Consider the following 16,637-nt stretch of genomic DNA (forward strand, 5'->3'; position numbering starts at 1 on the left):
CAGGTCCTGTGCTGAGCGCTGAAGGGAGAGATGAATTAGACAAGTGCAGAACATGGTTGTTTAGTAATCAAGAGTGTACATTGTGGGGTCAGAACTCATGAGTTTGGATTTCAGTTCTGTCACTTAATAGCTGTATGATCTTGGGCAAGTGGAAAATTCTCCAAGCCTCACTTTCTTCATCCATGGACTGGAAAGAGTAATAGTACCTTCCTCCTTACATTGCTGTGAGTATTAAATAAGACAAAGCACGTAGAACACTTAGTATAGCCTTGGTGTATAGAAAATTCTCATTACATTTTAGTCATCATTATTATAAGAAGGAGGTTCAGCCACACAGGGGTTCACTGCTGGAGTGGGATTAGAGGCAGGCTGATTTAATGTGGAGTGTCCTGAGTTAAGGTCCCTTTGGTGAGGGGCATGACAGGTTCCAGAGTCTGGCATACAGCTGAATCTTTAAAAGTGAGTCACGTGGCTCTGGCAGTGGTGTGAAAAGGACAGGAGGCAGTCGGGCATCTCAGTCAGAGAGGAAAAGTGGCTTGCCCCAAATCACAGTGACTCAGTGTCTCATTCAAGACAAGGACTCCCTCCTGCAAGACTTTGTCCTAGCAGCTCTGTCTCCTTGAAAAGAGTAACTCCCAGGTACTTTGTCATCTGCCTGATAAACAACTAGCCACTATTCAAGACTCAACTCCAGAGAGTAACACACTGGCTAAGGACAAGGCTTTGGAGTCTGTCTGACCTGTGTTCAAACCATGCTTTTTGTCTTACTGGCTGTGTGGTTTTTACCTTTTTAAGTTTCTGTTTCTTCATCTATAAAACAGGGCTAACGATAGTAACTGCCTCATGGGGTTGTTGTGGGAATTAAATCATATAATGTATGTAAGGGGCTGAAATGTGGTGTAGTGTAACTGTGTCCTCCAGAAACATATGTTCAAGTCCTAACTTCCCTGTACGGTGAATTTAAGTGTATTTGGACATAGGACTTTGAAATGATATTGTGTTGGATTGAGGGTGTGTCCTAAATCCAAAGACTGGTATCCTTACAGGAAGAAGAGACACACAGAATGGAAAGGTCGTATGATGAAGGAGGATGCAGAGATTGGAGTGATGCAGCTACAAGCCAAGGAACACCAAGGGTTGCTGGTAGACACTAGAAGCTAGGAGAGAAGCATGGAACAGATTCTCTCTTAGAGCCTTCAAAAGGAGCCAACTCAGCTGACACCTTGATTTCTGGCATCCTGAACTTGCGAGAATACATTTCTGTTGTTTTAAGCTACCCAGTTTTTGGCAATCTGTGAAGGCAGCCCTGGGAAATGAATACACATGACGAGTACTCAGTAAAGGGCAAGCATTAGCATTATTATCATCTCTGAAGCTTTCTTTACACTCTGGGCAGAACGGAATCCCTCTTCCTTGATGTCCCACTATATCCTGTATGTCTCTGACACTCTTTAGGGGAATGATTTGCTTATATACTCATCTCTGACATTGCACTTTGAATCCTTGGAGGGCAGGGAATGTGCATGGTTCACCTTGTGTCTGCAGTGCCTAGCCCAGGGCCTGGCACAAGAGAAGGCACTTAGCAAAGATTGGACAAGAATCTGGGTTTTCTGGCTAGGGAGCGCCCAGGTCCCTGTCAGCCTCCTACCTTGATGGAATACTCCATGACTGAAGGCAGGGCATCTGGTACCCCTCCTCCAGCTTTCTCCCACATCTGGCTGAATTAGGTGTGAATGAATGAAAACCATAAGGATCCCATTTGCTCTCCCCCTGCTTCTTTTTAAGCCATGTGCATTTAGAATTAATCAGCCAAGCATGACTGAGAGTTTTGACAAACCCAAAATACTAGAGAAAGAGTTCAAGATGTTTTGATGCTCCTCAGTGCAAAAATGGTTAAGCTGTTGGCCCAAGCGTCTGTTGTATCTGAGACCAGTGTTTTGGACAACAGCAGCCCACCCCAGTCTCCTAGGTGAGGGGGCAGATACATACGGGGACTCTGATGGCCTGTTTCTCCCAGGGATACTTGACCACAGGACTCATACTGCCTGGGCAGCAGCCAGTGCCAGACGTGCCAGAAAGTCAGAAAGCTGAGCGTCTGCCCAGTGTCAGAGCTGCTGCCCTTGGCTCAGGACTAGGGTCCTAAATGCTGCAGTCCTGGGCAAATCTGATGCTAGTCACTGCTCCCAGGGTTTAGATTTCAGTTCTGGAAGTTCATGATGACAGGTGTAATGCAGAGACTTGTACAGCCAGACCCAGCTGGAGGTGAGAGTCAAGGGGTCAAATGGCTTAAAAATCGATGCACAGCCTTCTCTCTAAGAAAACAAATGAGTCTTCTTCTTCTTATGACAAAAACCGTAACTGCTTTTTTTGTGTATGTGAAGAATGATTGCAGACCAATTTATTTGGGGAAAAAACCCACTTATAGCTCCACCTTGCAGAGACACCCACCATTAACACTTTATTACGTAGCTTTCTAGACATTTTCTATGCATATGTGCATATTGCCTATAGCGTATAAACAATCGCATTGTACTTTGATCAGTTCTCGGAATAGAAATGATGTTCCCAAACTGAGTAGAGGGATGCTCCAATCACATGTATAAACATCCAATTTTTAAAATAAAATTGGGACAAGGATTGGGAGTATAATGTCATGCTTTTCGTATCCTGATTCTTCAGCTATTTAGCCTTCAGATTTTGGCTGAAATGTTATTTCCTTGGAAGCTTTCCTGACTGGGCCAGGGTACACACTCTCCCAGTTTCCGTGTTCATATCATGATGTCTTGCAATGCAATTAGACATTAAACATTTCCATGTATAATTTTTGGCTCTCCTGCTGGACTAAAACTTAGGCAGGCCAAGACTCGAACCTCAACACAACCCACACTTCTCTCCAGCCCTGCACCTGACAGTTGACAGTCCCTAAGCTCCAGGGTGAATAGGAGGCCTGGAACCCTTGACAATGGACCGTTGCTCCATAGACACCTAATATCCCTGTGAACATCTTCTCAGTCTTCCCCAAAGGAGCCTGCTGCCCTTTAAACCCAGTAACTGTATCCCAAGGAAAAAGATGTGGCCAACCTTCTGGAATTCTCTTTGATACTGGCTCCAAGCTAAAGCTAGGGATTCAGAGCTGTACTATGGTTCACCGTTTAAAATGAGGGGTGGGGGAGGACTTTTGCAGGCCAAGAGATAAATCGAGATCTCACTTGAGTTCCCTTCCTGGAAGGAACCCTGAGCACTAAATCTCCTTGTCATTATTACCCTAGTCTGGATACATAGCCAGAATGGATATCTTCAGCAACTGACCGAAATTCCACACAGCTTCCTGACCCATGGGAAGACCTACTATGGAGAAAGGACAGTGTAGAAGCCATTAACATTCACCAGTTACACAAAAAGCAAGACATCAAAAGCAATACTGCAGGCTTCCCTGGTGGCGCAGTGGTTGAGAATCTGCCTGCTAATGCAGTGGGCACGGGTTCGAGCCCTGGTCTGGGAAGATCCCACATGCCACGGAGCAACTGGGCCCCGTGAACCACAACTACTGAGCCTGTGCGTCTGGAGCCTGTGCTCCGCAACAAGAGAGGCTGCGATGGTGAGAGGCCCGCGCACCACGATGAAGAGTGGCCCCGGCTTGCCACAACTAGAGAAAGCCCTCGCACAGAAACGAAGACCCAACACAGCCAAAAATAAAAATAAATTAATTAATTAATAAAAAATATAAAATAAAATAAAGTGCTTTGCTCTGAAAAAAAAAAAAGCAATACTGCATTTCTGAGTACAGCTGAAGACACTATCACAACTATCAAAGGCTTGAAAGATATAGGCAGGTTGCCTCCTATCTCATCCCCACTTAATTTTTCTATTTGCCAAGGTAAAAAGATCCTTGAGATGATAATGGTTTATCACACATGTAATTAGTTGCTGTTTCAGATGTGGTCTCCTTCTGGAACTAAGCAATAGAGCCCCTGACATTGGATATGCAGCTAATGAACAAGCAAATGCATTTTTCTCCATTCTGAGTCAAAGTGAACATCAGAGGCAATTTGCTCACATCTGGTAGGGAGAGCACTAATGTATTTACTATCCTAAATTCTCCAGATCCGTGCCACAATTTATTCTGCCAGATCTTGATGGACTCATTATCTTACAGGACATCATGCTTGTCCAGTAGCTTGGTAACAGTACGGCACCTTGGCAAAATGAATATCTTAAGCTGAAGGAGTTTGAGAAAATGGCAGAAGCAGGAAGGTCAGTCTGACCTTTGACCCCTCCCCTGCCCCTCCACCTACTTCTCCCCAAAATGGCTCATAAAACTCGCCTGTGAAAGGTACTCTCCCTGTACCAGAAGGCAAGGAGAAATTCTTACCATCAGAGATGGGGGATTTGGGGTTAAGAAATCTGTACAAATCTGTACAGTCAAACCTTGTTAGCTAACTCTTATCCTCCCAGTTACTTCTTCACTATTTACTACCCCAGCCCAAACTCCTTTGTCTTGTCAATTCTTCAGAAATTTATTGTTTCTCTGTCTAAAAGATGTAAAAGTTTCCTGCCCTGGTTACTTCTTTGGGTCTTGATTCTCTTGTGATTGCTCCCATGCACATGTAAATGTTCAATAAAACTTGTATACTTTTCTCTTGTTTATCTGTCTTTGCCAGTTAAATTTTCAGACCCAGCCAGAGACCCTAAAAGGGTCAAGGAAAACTTTTTCCTCTCCTATAGTGGGTAAGACCTGGAAATGACAGATACCCTAGATGTTTGGCAAGATGCATTTGTGCAGAGGGTGAGCTGTACATCCTGTGAAATTGAGTGCCTATACAGTTCCAGTGACCTGGAGCGGAGTTAGCAAACTTTCTCTGTAAAAGGTCAGATAGGAAATAATTTTAGCTTTGGGCACGTTGTGTCTCTTGCAACTACTCACTTCTGCTGTTGTAGTGATAAAACAGCCATAGACAATATGCAAACAATAAGCCTGACTGTGTTCCCACAAATTTTTATTTACAAAAATAGGCTGTGGGCTTGATTTGGCCGGCTGGTCTTAGTTTGCAGAGCCCTCCCTGACCTAGTGCATGTCAGATATCTCCTCCAAGGATAAAATGGTCTCTCCTGTTCTCTATTCCACTATGAAGGAGGCATGATGGTAATTGGGTCTCTGAAAAATTTGGGGCTCAGTTGATGCCACATTTGGGTGTATTGCTCTCACCCATTTGCCAAGTGACCTGAAAAACTGGAAGCTTCAAGAGAGGCCCAGATTAAAAGAAGGATCTCTAGCTCTTCCAAAATGCAGTCTGGGTGGCTCTCTGATCAACTGTTCTGACCTGGGGATACAATAGGCTTGATATGTCTACAATAAAACAAGATGCTAAATGGTCTCATGTGAGAACACCATTCTTAGCTTCCTGAGCCTCCTACTCTTCCCTCAGTACTCTGCCTAGGCAGTCTTGGTACCTCTTGCTCATGTACTATAGGCCAAATTTGTGTTCAAGCTTCAAAGAGCCATCCCAACTGCCTTAGAGGCCTCCTGACTTTTTATAGAAAATCTTGAATAGATAGTTGGCTAACTGAGCTGTCATTTTCTTTTTGTCAGGGCTTCTAAAACTGTTGACCACAGCTAGCCGAATCTACAATCCTTATAGTTACCACCACCATCATGTCATTCAATGTCCCCATACTTTCTTTACCTCCTTCCAACCCACCTCTGTCTTGGTGCTTCGTATGTCTTGGGATTATCACCACCCCACTCACCACCAGCAGGGGATTTCTTATCACCATCTGACTTATGTGTATTACAGTTCCAGAATCCCATCTGGAAGGCCTCTTTCCAAGGCCACTTTTTACAGCAATTTTCATAGATTAGGTTATCCCAAAAAGTAGATCCAGAGACAAGTGCCTGTGGACAGGTTATTGATATTGTGAGGTGATTCCAGGGAAAATGGGTGGGGGTCTGGGAAGAGGAAAATAGGGACGGAGGGAAAGCCAATATCAGGTTGTGTTATTGAGCTGACCACCACTGTGGGTGACTGGGGCTTTCCCACTGGGACCCTCTGAGAATTTCAGAATTATCCACCCAAGTGATGAAAAAAGGAAGCATTTGTCTACTGCTTCCATGGAGTGCTGCTACCCTCTTTCTAGGTTTGCCTATGCCTGACAACTGAATGGGCCCCTGTAGGCATCTCACACCAGTGTCAGAGAATGCCAGGGCAAAAAACCTGAGGTTGATGGTGGGGCTGAGGCCATCAGCTGTCAGTGTAAACCTGCAGTCTCGTTGCTGCAGGAATAGGTGGAATTGAAGCTAATTGAGAGGATGCGAGGCAAGTAAAAGAGGTGATGGATACACTGTGCCTGGGCTCATGGCTTCTCCACTCCACACTTCCTACCACTGCTAATGCCCAGTTGTGCCCCACAGACCAACCCTAAGTCCTTGATATGTACAGTGAAAGAAATAAGGCAGTGGACTGATTATTATGACAATCCTTGGTTTTATCATAATCTCCTTTGTCAGCTGACCTTAAAGGACAGTGAAACATCATGTTGAAGATTTGGATATTGCAAGGGGTGGGAGGTAACCGATGGCAAGGTTGGGGTGTCGTTTTTCAGATGTGGTCTGTATTCTGAATGGGTGACCATAGATTTAGGAACTGAGAAGTGGAAGTGGGGTGGTACTTTTTATGACTGAACTGAATGATTCACTCTCAGCATGTTGCTTCTTGGTTTGGGGTTCTGTGGTTTGCTGAACCTTAGAAAGTACCCACGGAAGGAATGATCTCACTGGGGAAATAGTCATTCTTCTACTAAATTGGAAGTTATGGAGGTTCCCTGGCCATTTTGGGCTCCTGGAGCCATGAGGTAAACAAAGGAAAAGAGCTTGGCTTGTGTGGTTGACCTTGACCATTGAGGAGAAACTGTGTTTGGGCTACACAGTAGGGAACAGAGAGGAATATGGATGGAACTCCGGTGAGTCCTCTGTTCTTGTCATATTACCATGTACTCTTGTACAGGCTTTTGCAAGAGACTGTTAGACCCTTATAGGAACAGGGCCACCAAGGACTGAGATGTTCTGAGAATAAAGTGTTGGGTCACCTCATTAGAGAAGATCTCTGATAAGTTGTGGTACTGGCAAAATACCGGGGAAGTATGTATGCGTAGTGGATGGGGGACCTCATATAAGTTAGCTCTGGATTTGTGTCCACTTACAGAAGAGAGAACTGTATCCTTTATCTCTATTTTCTTGCTTGTTGGGGGAAGGGGCTCTGGGATTGAGTAGGGTGAAGCTAGGAATGAAGGCTTCATTTTCTTCCTTCATCTCCTTCTGATTAAAACTTTGATTGGGGCTCTGCCTTCAACAAGCTCTGCTCCCCAAACTGGGGTTTACATATGCCTAGGGCTACGTGGCCATATGCTGGAAGACATAAAACCATCTGCTGTGTATTCATTCTACTTGAAGAGGTAGGAAAACATTTTAAAAACAGTTAAAGCCAAAATTATATTACGAAGCAGAATGTAAACTGCACGTGATTTTTTTTGAAAGGAGAAATGATGAGTTTCAAATAAATTTTATGTTTATAAAAGGCTGCTTTGGACTTCAGCTCTCCCTTGTTTCCTGCAGCCTCTCTTTTGGAGTGCGTACTTTCGCGGACAAGGTCGCACGGTATTGATGTGCGGTTACTAACACACTCCCTGTCTTCTGAGAAGTGGTCCTCGCCTCCTTCTACAAGCTTCTCTCCTACCACTTGCCACCACATTTCCCAGCCTTGGTCACACCCAACACCCAACTGTTCCTGTTCTCCAAATGTGCACTGACTTTCACACCACTATGCTTTTTGCCCTCTTTCTTGTAAGACTTTTTTCTTTCTGAACCATCTTCAGAATCCAGCTTTTTGCCCTGTTCTCTAAAGCTTTGTCTCATACCACCCCTCCCCCAAAGTCAAGATACTAGTTAAGGGAATCATTTTTTCAAGTACCTCGTTTATAGTACTTAACACCCGATCTGTCCTGGTTTCCAGATGATTGCTTGTGACTGTTGGTCTGCATATTATTGTTTATGTGACTGTTTCCCTCATGAGGCTGTTAGAGATGAAGATAAATCCAAGCCCGTGACTATTTCCCTAGCACCAAGCATCCTGCCTGGCAAAAAAAAACCCTCAAGTACGTCTTAAGATATTTTTGCTGAATAACTGAACAAATTGATAAGGGAATGACCCTTGGGACCCTGGACTGCTGTCTCTGCTGACTGGTGCTGGTGGTGGGGTTCCTGGTACCACAAACAGCTGCCCCATTTAAATTATTTACTCTTTCATTTTCTCTAAGCCCCAAAGACCTCGAGGCACAATAACCTCTTCGCCTGCATGAGTTTTGCAAGTCATCAATTTCTGACCATGGCCCATTTCCTTTGTCAAGGGGAGAAAGTGATTCCCTGCAGTCTTCTGAATTTACAGAGCAAAGCTATCCAGATGTGTCTGGCCTACCTCTCTCTGCTCCCTCTCCCTCACAGCTCCCCCATTTTTCCCTCCAAATGAAATTCATTCCTGGCTGAGGGGAGAGAGGAAGGATTAAGGGGTCCACATGCAGCTTCTTTCAAGCTTTGGGGGAGGGCAGATGGTTCCTGTCAGTGTTTTCTTTCCACACAGATTTTGTTCCTTAAGGCAAAATGCAGGCTGTGTAACCCAGGCTGGTTTTGCATCAGCCCCTGGCGTGTGGAGGGCCCCCTACCCCAGGCTGGGTCAGTACAGGGCAGGAAGAGACCTGCCTGTTGCTGGCTTCAGAGTTAAGAAGTGTTCTGGGGTCCAGGATGGAAGCGTTGTGCCCTCCTCACAGCTGGGCTGAGTTCATGTTTCTTGCAGTGAATCATGTTCAGAAGTAACTCTTGGAGATCAGTGAGTTTGTAAAGAGCCAGGCGGGGAATTCTAGAAGAGTTAGGACTGAAGTTTTGATTTGACAAATGGAGGTGGTTTGTTGAGAAGGAGAGGACAAAGATGGGCATTCTAAGCAAACAACATAGTGTGAACGTGACATTTACCAACAATTTGGTAAATTTCAATCCAACAAATATTCCTTGAGTACCTAGTGTTAAAAATGATTAAAGAAGACAATGTAGGTGTTAACACACTTCATGAAGCAGACAGTTTCCATTCATAGAACTGCAGAGTGGGGCAGTAGGCAGGAAGATTTTATAGGGTTAAGAATAAAGAACAAAGAAGAGAAAAAAATAGAAAATACCTCATTGGCTGGGGCCACACTGTCAACCTTGTTTGTGGTGAGAAGGAACAAGGAAATAAGTATAGAGCCCAGAGCTGGCTTGGCATTTGGGGACTGGCTGACCGGATATACGGCGGTTTCTTGGCAAGCGGACCATTTACAGGGGCACGAAAGTTATCTATGTTTTGGTTTGCTGACGTGGCACCCTGGGCAGGAGGGGCTCCATCTTGGGTCTAGAAAGTTACTTCTCCACCAGTATGCGTCAGACACGTGTGTTTATGGATCTGTCCCCCATCGGGCAGTAAGTCACTAGCAGACAGGGGCTGCCTGCTTTGCAGCTACATAATAAGGATTCAAAGAGCTTGGCAGATTAATGATGGATCATTTCCTCTGCACCAGGCCCAGTGCTGGATGTCAGGGAGCAGAGTTGAATATGGTTTCTGAAGTCAAGCTCACAGCCTAGCAGCTATAATGATGTAGATGTGTGTCTACAAAGTTCAGAAAAACACAGAGAAGAGAGTGATCGATTCTGTCCAGTGGGGTCAAGGACATCTTAGGAGAATATGAGCCTGAACTGAATTCTGAAGGAAAATAGGATTTCTTTGGCTGGATGGGGAAGGGGGTTTTAGGCTGAGGAATAGCAAAGACTCAGATGTATAAAACAGTATGTGCATATGGCGGGGAACAGTAAGTAGCTTGTATTTTCAGAGTGTTCATTCAACAATTATTTCTTAAACACCCACTATGTGGCAGGAACTGGTCCAGGGACAGGAGTAACCAAGGCAGACCCATTTCTTTCTTGCTGTATTAGTTTGCGTGGGCCGCCATAACAAGGTACCATAGACTGGGTGGCTTGAAAAACAAAAATTATTTTCTTGGGGTTCTGGAGGCTAGAAGTCTGGGATGGAAGTGTTGGCAGGATTGGTTTCTTCTGCGGCCTCTCTCCTTGGCTAGTGATGGCCATTTTCTCACTGTGTCTTCCTATGGTCTTCCCTCTGTATGTGTCTCTGCCCTAATCTCCCCCTCTTATAAGGATACCAGTCATATTGCATTAGGGCCCACCGTAATGATCTTGTTTTAACTTAATTGCCTCTTTCAGAATCCTATCTCCAAATACAGTCACATTCAGAAGTACTGGTGGTTAGAACTTCAACATATGAATTTGGGGGCACACAGTTCAGCTCATAACACTCTCAGGGGGTTTACATTCTAATGTGTGTTGGGTTTGAGGGGCAAAAAATGACTATACCAATAAACAAACTTTAGATAATTTTAGGTAATGATAAGTATTGTGAAGAAAATAAAAACAAGATAACAGCATAGAAATTGACCATTCATCATTATATATCTGGATATTATAGCAAATATGTAAATATTTGTTTTTTTCAGCAAATGTTGTTGGAAGACTTTTTCTGAGCCAGGATTTGGGTTTGTTGCTAGGGATCAAAAGTTCCCTCAGACATGATCCTTGCCCTTAAGCAGTTCACAGTGTAGTAGTGGAAACCTATGTGCACACAAGAAAACACAGGAGGAGACCCCATAGTGGGAGCGTAGTGGTTCATCACTAACGCTCGAGCTGTTTCAGCTGGGCGAGAAGGGGTGGTGGTGGTGGGATACTCACTGGCATCATGTGGGAATGCCAGGGCCTTTGGGATCTACCCAATGGGGAAAATCCATTTCCATCTTGGGTCCCAAGGATAAATTTCTTTTGCCACCAAAGGGAGTAGAATAAAACATTCTCCGATGATGGCAACCCAGGCTCAAGGTGGGGTGTCCTGACTCTTCTCTGTACCCGAGACATAGAAGGCCAGGTCAGGGAGGACTGGCCAAGTGCCAGCTGGGTTAATTCATCATTGGCAGTAGGCATTTACTCTGGGCACCATGGTGGATAAAGGCTTGTGTTTACAGTGAACCTTGAACAAGCTCTGAAGCAGAGACTGAAAACACAGGTCCCCTAGGAAGTGGCTGTGTCAGCCCAGATCACTAGACAGGAGCAGTAAGGGGAACTTAAGTTCTCCTAAGGAGAACTGCAGAAAGCAGGTGGTATAAGGGGAGGAGTCCATGGGGGTCAAACCGAGCCTGGGGAGGAAGCTCACTGATTCCCTAAGGAGGAGGAGCAAAGCCTCCATCAGTTGTTCAGGCTGGTGACGCACCAAGTTTAATGTGCCTCAGAATCTCTTGGAGATGATGGAGCTGCACTCGGCAGCATTCAGTAGGGGGTGTCTGCGTGGGACCCAGGAACCATCATTTTGAACAAGCTGCCCACCCCCCCATGGTTAGGATGTAGGTAGGTGGATTGCTGACCACAATATGAGGAATTCTGAATTATTAAATACCAAAAGGACTTAAATTAACTGTATGATAAATTGTATATAGTGCTCTATTCTATGAGTAGATTAGTCATTCTCACTTTAGTCTTTTAGGGCACAAAAGTCCCTAGTTAAAGCAGCTGTGCAAATATTGTGATATATAAATATGTGCCCATACCGGGTAGACCCTGCCTGACAATCTCAGTTACTATTCTCCTGCCTGGAGCGGGCAAAATCAGATTTAAGCTCTCGTTCAGACTGCTGACTTGTGGGGTGCCCGAGGAACAGACCAGGGGTGACATGACCACGTTGCTCAAGTTCCCAAAGCAACTGGAAGAGAGAGGGAGAAGATAGTGTATGTTGTTTCAATATGATTGCTCATACCATTTATTGAGTGCACGCTATGTGCCAGACACTTGAGTTCCCCCAGAAGCAGACACTCCTGAGATGAAGACTTGAAAGGCAAGCAGGTTAATTGAGTAATGACCCTAAGAAACACCCACAGGGAAGTGAACAGGAAAGGGAAGGAAACCAGTAAGGAGTTACTGTGGACAGCTGGAGCCGTCTCACTGGGGTCCTCCGGGGTAGGGGGACCAACTGACCCACTTTACCTGGGGTCAAGAGGTTTGCTGAGATGAGGGGCTTTCAGTGCAAAATCCAGGGAAGTCCCAGGCAAATCTGGACGCATTGGTCACCCAATCTGGGAGTCAGTGTATCCCATATGCCTAACCTATCCCGACTGAGGGTGAGGAAACTGAACTATTCTTTATCCACCAACTCACCATCTGATTGGTCAGGGATGATGAAGTTTCTAGATTCCCAAGCTAGAAAGGCAGTTTTTCCTTTACAGCTCCTGAAAAGTCCCAAGAGCTGAGTAAACCAGCCTGCTGATTGGTGCAGACACAAGAGTGGTTCTCACATTGCATCGCTGCCCACCTTTTCTTGCCTTGCTTCGCTTTTTCTTCACTCTCGCTGTCTGGGCTTCACTTCCCAAGTAAAGCATCAACACTGTATGTAATCCTTGCCTCAGGCTCTGCTTTCTAGAGAAGTTGGTCTAATTTGGCTGAATTATGGGAGACCTGAGTTCAAGTCTCAGTTACTTGGCTGGCTTGCTCTGTCACTTTGGATAATTAATTTTTCTCTTCTGGACCTCAGTTTTCCTACCTCCAAATGAGGAGGAGTTGATCTCTGAGGTCCTTCCCAGTCCTCATATTCTCTGATCTTATAAGATTCCCCTAAAAGAGGCTCGTGAGTTCCCTGCTAAGCACTAAGCTGCAAACTCCTTTCAACTCAGTCATATTTTTTCCCCATCACTGTTAATGCATCTTGGTTTCCTGGGCAATTTTTATTTAAAAGAAAAAAGGAGAGCAGGAGAAAGCAAGTTTGGAAACTCATAGCCCCTATGCCCCAAGGAGATTTTCCTAAAACAATCTCTCTCTCTCTCTCTCTCTTTTTTTGGAGGGGGCAGGGGGAGACTTACTTTGCAAGGAAATTCAGTCATTCTAAAATGGCCTTTGAAACCAAAGACTATGGAAAAGTTGAAGGAAAAGCACAAAGTGATTGGGGATAAATAGTTCCATATGAGTTACTGGATATAATATTCCTCCTTGTACTACTCAGTGCTGGGTGAAAGCAGACACTGCATGCTTGGTGTGTGCTAACAGATGTGTGTTTAGGTTTAATGGGATTTTAGAAGGGTCAAGAATTCCCCCGAAGAGTACTTGCACCACTCTGCTCCCTGAGGGTCACGAGAAGCCACTCAAAATCTCACCTCCTTTTTGTTGCCAGGCCTTAAAAGTTTTATTCACTTCTTTCTATGGTAAGCAATTTGGAAAAGTCAGAGGGTGGACAATAATAATAATGATAATAATAAGTAATAATATTAATAATAATATAATCAATACTGTTTATCGAATGTGTTGTGCATTAACTCATTTGGGTTTCACAAAGTGAGAAGTTCAGTAACTTGTCCGAAGTCACATGGTAGTAGAGGGGAAAGTGAACTTGGATCTGTTAGGCCCCAAAGTCTGTGCTGTGGTCACCTGTGAAATGTGAAGTGGGGCTGTGAATTGGGCAGTGGATTGGACCAGAGTCTTTTAGGTAGCTTCCAATTTGATGTTTGCTTCTTTGGGTAGTAGAGAATTAAATAGCTATTACGGGCCAGGCCTTGTGGTTGTAAAGAGGAATCAAATATATCTCTGGACTTCTGGGAGCTGACACTCTAATAAGGAAGATAAGGTTTGTCACAGATGGGTCATTTATATTTTAGACACAGATAATTACCATCCAGCAGACAGGGGTGAGTAAAAGGCCAGGGACAATTACAAGGAATACCGAGAGGCAGCATGCTGCATTGGCAAGAGCCTTGGCTCTGGGGTTAGATCACGGTTAGAAATCTGGTTCTACTATTTCCTAGCTGTGTGACCTCTGGCAAGTTACTTAACCTCTCTGGGCCTCAGGCTCAAGAACGTTATATCGTTTGAACAGGACTTTGAAGTTTGTGCAAGATTTGAGCATATGGAAATATAAAGGAAAGAAACACATTAAAATTAATAGAGTTGTAAGATTATGAGTGATTTCTTTAAACAGTTTTTCTATGTAGGGGGACAAAAAACACATGCAAAAACAACGGCAAGTATTTATGAATTCTAGGGTTGGCAGCAGAATTGATTTTAATTTTGGAGGGAGGTTTCTTTATTGTTTAGGAGGAACATTGAAATAGGCTTTTGATTTTGGAGCAGCATGGCCAGAAGCTAGTCTGGAAGGAGAGCTTGAAGCAAAGGGAGTGGGTGGTAAATTGTTCTGCATTATCAGCTAGAAGGTGCTGTTTTCCTGGGTACAGGGCACATCATGATGGTGCCTGCAGCAGAGAGTGACTGTTGTTTGAGAAATCAAACAGTTTCCTTTCCTATTGGGCACAAGTTGTCCTGTGTTTCCCAGCCTTTTTTGCAATGAGACACGGCCACATGTTCCAGCTAATGGGATAAGGGGGGAAGTTTCACGTGCCACTTGCAGGATTGGCCACAGAAATCTTCCTCACATGATTCCTTCTCTTGCCCTGTCTGCAGACTGGATGTTGATGCCCAGGGCAAACTGGCAACCACATATAGAAGACGGCAGATCCTCTGAGCCTGGGTCCCTGAATGACTCTGTGGAGCATAGCTCCATGGGCCCCTGCCCTCTCCATGACTGGACTTTGTAAGGGTAGATGGAACTCTTCTTTTAAGCCTGTGGAATGTCAGTTTTGCTCTAAAAGTAGATAGTGTTATCTCAACTAGTATAATAACATATTTTGGGCATCTTCAGCAGTGCCCAGAGGGAGAGGATTGGGGCTCTGGAACCCAGAGAAGAGGAAGTGAGAGGGAGTTCTCTATTATGAAGTTAGCCCAGACGGAGCAAAATGATGCCCTGCTTTGGCTGAGGATGGAGGTCCCTTATGTTGGCTAAGGATGTTGGTCTTTGGAATCAGCGTCAACTGGGATTCATTTTTCCGTTTTACTTTCCTGTTTTGTAGTGCCCTTGTAGTCCCCTCAGGACTTGAGTAGAGTTGGTCAAACACTAAGGTCTAGTGTCACCTGTGCTTTGGGGAATTAAGAGAAGATCAATGTCTAGGTGTGGGAAGACCAGGGAAGATGCAATGTCAGCTTGGGAAAGCTCGAATGGGCCGAATTGAATGGTAGAGAAGTTTGGAGCAGAGGTCTGGAGAGACAGGTGGCTACCAAGAGAGGAAAAGCTATCCTGGATTCTCAGAAGTACCTGGTGGTGATGTGGGTGGAGTTTGCTTTTGCTCCTACAATTACTCAAGTTGAGGTTTTCACTGTGTTATGGCTGTTTAGATTCTGAAGGGGCTCTTTAGATATCTCTTTACTGGGGAACTCTGGGATACTTGAGCTGCTTGTATTTTTAAAGTTTTCTTCAATGATTATTATTTTTTATAAAGGGGAAAAAAAAAACATGCTGAAAGAACATAAAAGAAAGCAATGAAAATGAAAGGATCTAGCGTCCAGCATTGGGTCTAACAGATAGTATGTGCTCAGTCAGTGGTGGCCTCTTCTATTCTAATGTTCATCATCAATTTATTTATTTTATTATTTTTTATTTTTTTGAAGTATAGTTGATTTACAATATTGTATTAGTTTCTGGTATACAACAAAATGATTCAGTTTTATATATATATATACACACACATTCTTTTTCATCTTCTTTTCCATTATGGTTTATCACAGGTTATTGAATATAGTTCCCTGTGCTATACAGTAGGACCTTGTTGTTTATCCATTCTATATATAATAGTTTGCATCTACTAACCCCAAACTCCCAATCCATTCCTCTCCCACACCCCTCCCTCTTGGCAACCGCAAGTCTGTTCTCTAAAAATATGGAACATTTCATGAATTTGTGCGCTATCCTTGTGCAGGGGCCATTCTAATCTTCTCTGTATCGTTCCAATTTTAGTATATGTGCTGCTGAAGCGAGCACCATCATCAGTTTAATCATAACTTCTTGGAAGGAGGAACCTGGCACTATTTTACTTGATTATTGCTGTCCATTGATTATCAGATGCATTCTGATTTTAGAAACATTTACATGTGAAAAAATGTGCCTCTGGGACTTAAGAAAGTAACCCAGGATAGTGATCTGCTTCCTGGTGTTAGAGCCACTAATTCTCCTGGGGTGGAGAAGGTTTCCCCAATGGTTGCTCTGAAACAGTTAATGTAATAAAAATCCAACTGTTTAGATCAATTCACTGTCTTTGCTCTTGTGTTTAGAGTAAACACCAGTTTATTTATCACCAGTGCTTGAGTCATGATTTATCAGCAGAGCTTGTATGGGTTCCTGGAAGTGGTATGACCCTGGTCTTGTTCACATACTCTGGTTCCTTACTTCCCCCCAAGAGGCAGGATCTGGGCTGGCACGGCAGATTTCCCTGGAAAACAAAGGGGCCCAGATAATGTCCTGTTCTGATGTCACATGATGTGAACTGGACACCAGCAACCTGGCCTGAACTTAGCTGAGATGGTGGAGGGTGGAACTCAAAGCCAGCAGAGGCAGCATCTCATGAGGACCTACTGTGTGCCATGGTGTGAGGTGCTTACATTTGTGGTCTTATTTAATCTTTGCAACAACTCT

At 44.2% G+C, this 16,637-nt stretch overlaps 1 long non-coding RNA gene and 1 other non-coding gene across 3 annotated transcripts in view; one reads left to right on the plus strand and one right to left on the minus strand.

Annotated features, from left to right (window-relative positions):
• The window catches only part of LOC130709114 (uncharacterized), a 181,425-nt gene that overhangs the window by 134,060 nt on the left and 30,728 nt on the right, over window positions 1-16,637 (plus strand). The gene's annotated exons all lie outside the window — the stretch shown is intronic.
• LOC114236568 (U6 spliceosomal RNA) lies at window positions 15,880-15,986 on the minus strand. The gene has a single exon (XR_003622492.1). It is a non-coding gene; the product is annotated as a U6 spliceosomal RNA (small nuclear RNA).

Source organism: Balaenoptera acutorostrata, chromosome 1 (genome assembly GCF_949987535.1).
Source record: "Balaenoptera acutorostrata chromosome 1, mBalAcu1.1, whole genome shotgun sequence".
NCBI lineage: Eukaryota > Metazoa > Chordata > Mammalia > Artiodactyla > Balaenopteridae > Balaenoptera > Balaenoptera acutorostrata.